Below are 6,549 nucleotides of genomic sequence, written 5' to 3' on the forward strand. Positions count from 1 at the left end.
AGTGAGCTTGCTGTCCCTGGGGGAATTCAAGCAGAGGCTGGATTATCCCTGCCAAGGATGCTGTAGATTCTGCCACTGGGTGGGGGTGAGCTGTACCACCCCTGGGACTCAATGGCTGTGCCCTTGTGGCTGCCCTCCATACACCTGGCTCACGACATCAATCAAAGTTTAGAGCTATTGTCACAAATTCTGTATTGATAACCTCAAGCAAAGAAAACCCCCCTGTCAAAGCTTGCTCCGTGGGAAGGTTTGATAGCAATGCTTTACAACTCAGTGAGACCGAATTAGGGGGGTTTCATTTAAAGCTTGACTTTAATCCTAAATGGAATGAAAGGCTTTGCTTCCTACTGGGCATCCTGACTCTGCCGCAAAAGGGTTGGGTTCTTTTCTCGGGGGAAGTGGGAGAGAAAAGAGTGGAGTTTACACTTTCCCAGAATCTCCAAAACTGGTCATGGAAGCTCTTCCAAGACCCAAGGGCTATTGAGTAAATAACTGTAATGACCCTCCCACTCCCTCCCCCCCACCCCCCTCCAGAATGGAGTGACCAATCTACTGGAGTTTGGATGGAGAGGAAACAGGAGAAAAATGAGGTGGTGTGGCTCTGAGTAAACACAATGTAAACAGCTGCATGCCCACAGGCTATAACCCCCCCCTAACGTAACCCTGAGACTCTAGTCCTCCAATCACTGCTCATCTCACTGTCACTTGCTCTCCAGTAAGCAGCTGCAGGATCCCTTTCCGGAGGATTCCCAGGGACACGTATAGTTTAGCCCTAGCATCTTGCGCCCTCTTCTGGACACTTTTCCCAACGGCTAGTTTTATTTTTGCTTTTTCTCTCATTTTCAATATTCCATAATTTTCTGATCTTCCAAAGTCATAACTGGAAGAGCCTTAAAGAGATCAATATCCAACCTTCTCATTTTACAAATGAAAAAACTGAGGCTCCCAGAGGAGACAGACCTGCCCAAAGTCACACTGCTGATTGGTGGCTGAGCTGCTCTTAGCCTGGACATTTCTGGGAAGAACTAAGAAGTGGATAGGGGTTCACGAGTCCTGCTTGAGTAGCAGAGAATTTCACTCACAATCTCTACCCACTGGCCTTCAAAGCATACCCTTCACCCCCTCTCGCCCGTTAATAAAATTGAACCATTAAACTGAGATCTCACTGTGGGGTTCAAGTTTCTGTCTGATTCCAGATGAGACTTTCTCCTGTTCTGAGATTGAGAGGGAATCAGAACCAGAGGGTGGGCTGAGGATAGATATCAGGGCTTGCATTAATTACACAACCCTGTAAATTAATAAAAACTGCTTGGAATATGCTGTCTGCTTCCAAATTCTACCCATCCTTTAAGACCATGATTCTTGGGCTTGGCTACACGCTAGAATCACCTAGGAATCACTTCAAAAGGGATGATTCCTGTATCTCATCCCAGAATCTCCAGCTGAGGTCTTCACACTCCCAGGTCATTCTAAAGCAGAGCTACTAAACCTCTGCTTTTGGTCTTACCCCCTGTCCCACCTTCTCCATGAAGCCTTCCTCCACTGCATGGATACACTGTATATGTTTCTATTCTATTTGGTACCTGGGATTGACAATATACTTTGAAATGCTTCAGTACATGTACTTATTTTGCATTTTAATTCTAGGAGTAGCCAGGTAATATGCTATCAAGAATTTACATGGCAGGGTTTGGTCAGCTGGCATATCAGAAAAAGCCACATCCCATACACAGCCTACAGGTTCTTCTGCTATTCATATCTGGATCAATAACCAAGTCTTGGCTAATCAGCACACCAATGTCCAAATGAGTTGTTATAGGTTAACTCCCAGGAGCTGATCAAGGACCAGTCCTTTCTTTGGAATGTGTAGGGTTTGAGCACCCCGAGCCTGCTGACTTAACCCTTTACTATAACAATCCCCTAAACAGAATATACTCTTTTACTTAATCTGGCTTTAAGGAAGCAAACTTATCACTAATAGTTTCAAAATCTACCTCTGGAAAAAAAATGAACCATTAAAGAAATACATTAAAACATGTATATAGGGACACACATTTTTCCTTTGGCCTCAGGCTCTAATCTGGCCAGCCCAGCACTGTCAGACCTTTATTTAAAATTTTGAAATTTCATTCCTCATGGATTTTTGGCATGAATTTTGATTTTTACAAATATTATTTATCATGATTACTGAGTTTTTGGTGCCCCTTATGTTTTGCACCCAAGGCTAGTGCCTCATTCACCACACCCTAGTCCTGGTCCCCCAACAATCAAGGCTGTTGCTTCTCATTTTTCTTTCTTTCTTTTTTTTTTTTTGGCATCCATATTCCATTGATTTTAATACTTTTTCATCACATTATAGAATTATAAGACTGGGATGTAACGGGCAAACTTTTATAGTAGCATAGAAAATCTACTGTTTCTTCTTTTTCTTTTTTTATATTCATTTTTAAAAAAATTTTTATTTTATATTGGAGTATAGTTGATTAACAATGTTGTGTTAGTTTCAGGTGTACAGCCAAGTGATTCAGTTATACATTTACATATATCTATTCTTTTTCAAATTCTTTTCCCATTTAGGTTATTACAGAATGTTGAGCAGAGTTCCCTGTGCTATACAGTAGGTCCTTGTTGGTTATCTATTTTAAATGTTGTTGCTTCTCATTTTTCTAACCTCAAATAACACTGAATCTGAAAGGCTTCCCTCATCACCCAGCCTATGATAGCACCCTCCTGTTTCGTTTAATCACTTCACACTCTGAAACTGCCTTATTCATATTCTTATTATTTTCTGTCTATCCTTTCCTCCCAACTAATATAAGCTTCATAAAAGCAGAAACTGTGTCCATCTTATTCACTGCTGAACTCCCAGACTTCAGAAGAGTGTCCCTCGTATAGTAGATGCTCAATAAATGTTAGTTGCTTTGAGCCTCTGCCTGGGGACTGAAGCATTTTTGTCAGGGTGGACACAAAAAGCGGGCACCCAGGTGAGGTTCCCTCTATTATGACTGCCAAGCTGCCCTCTGTGGCTTGGGGAGTGGGGGGCATCCAGTGGCTGAAAGGACCCACAGAGACAAATCCAGATGGAACATTAGACTCAAAGGAAGCCTCTAACTATTTCCAATTTTACCAGTTTAACAAGAGCTGTTTACAGAGCACAGACAAGTTGCACTCCTGTCAGAGTGCAGAAAACACCTTTCATAGTCAAACTTCACATCATTCAAATTAGCTACATGTATACTCTCCAGCTTTGCAGAAAACACCCCTTTCCCACCACCTCTGAGCTTATTAAGAGATACTTTGGCCTGTGGTCTGTCCTGGGAAAATGATTCATCCTTTCCTGGAGGTGATTTGTGTTTCTGGGCACCTACTATTAAAATACAAACCTCTAAAGGAAAAGGCAGGAACAAGTCATCAGATGTGAAAGTTTGCATTTTAATGCCTGTGATTCTGAGTCTTGTGTTGCTTTCTGGCTCTTGCTCAGTCGTCACCACCATTCTTTCCGGACCCAGAGCCCTCATGGGGTGTGACCCCATCCTTCTCCTTCTGGCCTCCTGCTTGCCTCTGCACGCTTCCTAACGCACAAATCTCTCCTTCTGTCCCCTAGATCTGCCGCTGCACAACCCTCTGACAACTTCCTGTCTCACTCAAGGTACCAGCCAGGGTCCCCCTCGCAGTGGCCTTGGCTCTGCTCCTTCCCGCTCTGCTCCAGCTGCCCGCCCTGGCAAACCTCAAGGCCAGTCCCCCTTGGGTGCCTTTTCCGTCTCCATGGTTTTCACCCCCTCACCTCCTCAGGGCTTCTCCCATGAGGTCTTCCTGTCTGTTTCATTTAAATCTGCACATCCCCTTGTCATTCCATATCCTGCCCCCCCCCTTTATTTTTCTCTATGCCATTATCACAGTATAGCATATTATATTTTTCCATATTTATTTGTTTATTGTTTCCCACCCCCTTGTGCGAATGTTAAGCTGTTTTATTCTCTTCTAGGGGCAGCCTCACTTAATTCTGGTTCTTTCCAACATGAAGAGGTAGTCTGGGTGATGTATTAGTTCCCTAGGGATGGCTGCCATGACAAAGAACCACAAATTGGGTGACTTAAAACCATGGAAATGTATTGCCTCACAGTTCTGGGGGCTAGAAGCCCCAAATCTAGGTGTCAGCAGGGCCATGACCCCTCTGAAGCCTGTAAGGGAGGACCCTTCCTTGCCTCTTCCACCTTCTGGTGGTTTCCCAGCAAAACCTGGCATCCTGGGCTTGCAGCTGTATCCCTCCAATCTCTGCCTTCACATGGCCTTCTCCCTAGTGTGTCTGTGTCCCTCTGTGTCCTTTCCTCTTTTTATAAGGATACCAGTCACATTGGATTAAAGGCCGACATACTCCAGTGTGACCCATCTTATCTAATCACACTTGCAGTGAACCGATTTCCAAATAAAGTCACATTTTGGTACTGGGGGGATTAGGACTTCAATGTATCGCTTTTTGAAGGGAACAGAATTCATCCCATAAAAGGTGACATCTCAGGATGTCCTCGTCCAGTGGCTGTTCTGTCCCATCAAGACAAAGACATGGAGTTGGAGACAATGGCTTCCTTCTTGTCTTCACCATTTATTCCACAAGGATTTATAGGGCCAGGCATTTGCTATCACTGAGACAAAAAAGTGACAGGCAAGCCCCTCCCCCAAGGAGCACCCAGGCTCGTGACAGCACCGACTGAGCAGTGATCACACTGCCGGTGTTTTGGTCCTGTGCAAGCCCACGCGTGAGAGGGGGCTCCTTCTCTCCATGGCCATCTGTCAGCAGCCACCTGCTGGCACCTCCCATAATATTTGCACCCCCAGCCTTGGCGGCTTTGCAGTGTGGGGAGGCATATCATTTGGGATTTCATCTTTATGCTCTAGCTAAAAGTTTACGGTCTACCTTCTCCTTCAACATGTGTTACTCCATAAATTAGGCTGTAAAATTCTCACGTACAGAGTTGTCTTTTGACTCAAGTGTTTTGCCACTCCTGCTTAAGTTGGTCTTAAAGCTTATTCCACAAGTGGCCGGGGAAATAACTGTCCAGCTCCTAGCTCCCCACTCCTCACAGCTACCACCAGCAGGCAAGCTCGGCCCTGGAGCTGCCACCAGTTTGAAGCCCAAAGTCAGTAAACTGTCCAACCCCGGTTCCAGCCATTGGGATGCTTCCTTGGAACTAAGCCTGTCACGTTCTGGTTATAGGAACTGAATCCTCGTTTTGTCCTAGTGCCCTCATCTTTACCGAATTCCCTACATCACAGCCTGGTTTTCCTGGGATGAGACTCAGCCTCACCCACCACAGTCTTCCCTTGATCTGTGACCCCATCCTTAAGCTCAGGTCTCAGGACTTTGTCCCAATATTTGCAGCAGTTCCCCCTGGATGCCTGGACTTGCCTACATCTTACTTCCAGATTCCCAATGCTGGGAGTCCCTCACCTGTCAGATCCCTGTGACCCACTGCTGGCACCCTCCCATACTCCCCGCTCCCCGCTGGGGGATCTGCTTGGCTTTTGGGTGAGTGGTTCTTAATCAGTGTCCCATGCCACACTGAGGCAGCACCGTGAACTGTCACTGTTGGGTCACCAAATTCCGATTATCATGTAAAATTGATGTTTGTTTGAAGAGACACGCTTTCGTGAACAGGATGCCATTTGTTGTGGTTGAGAGGTAAGAAATGAGCGAACACGTTTGCTGGCACGTTGCAGGCTGAGCGCGCGGATGGTGCAGTCAAGCGCTCTACCCCATGCCAGAGAGCGCGCAGCATGGGCTGGTCTGCGTGCTTTTACAGACACCTTGACACATCGTGTGGCTGCAGCAATGACTGTGTTGTAACTGCCGCCGACTTGTCTAGTTTTGTGTCTTTTGATCCTTTCAGATGTGTCAACAAATATTCTGGTATTAAAAGTATGACTTGAAACATACACAAAAATTTGAAGAACCCAGACAAAACTCTAATTTGAAAAGATGCATGCACGCCTATGTTCATAGCAGCACTATTTACAATAGCCAAGACATGGAAACAACCTAAACGTCTATCGACAGATGAATGGATAAAGAAGATGTGGTACATATATAGACGATGAATATTACTCAGCCATGAAAAAGAATGAAAGAATGCCATTTGCAGCAGCATGGATGGACCTAGGGATATGATATCACTTATATGTGGAATCTAAAATATGACACAAATGAACATAACTATGAAGCAGAAAAAGACTCACAGACCTAGAGAACAGACTTGTGGTTGCCAAGGGGGAGAGGGTGGGGGAGGGAAGGATTGGGAAGCCGGAATTAGCAGATGCAAACTAGTATATATAGGATGGATAACCAACAAGGTCCTACTGTATAGCACAGGGAACTATATGCAATATCCTGTGATAAACCATAATGGAAAAGAATATGAAAAAGAATATATATGTATAACTGAATCACTGGGCTATACAGCAGAAATTAAACACAACATCGTAAATCAACTATACCTCAATAAACATTAAAGTTGAAGAAACATGACAGGGTCAGGTTCATCCTTCCCTTTT

Source organism: Delphinus delphis, chromosome 13, assembly GCF_949987515.2.
Source record: "Delphinus delphis chromosome 13, mDelDel1.2, whole genome shotgun sequence".
Lineage (NCBI taxonomy): Eukaryota > Metazoa > Chordata > Mammalia > Artiodactyla > Delphinidae > Delphinus > Delphinus delphis.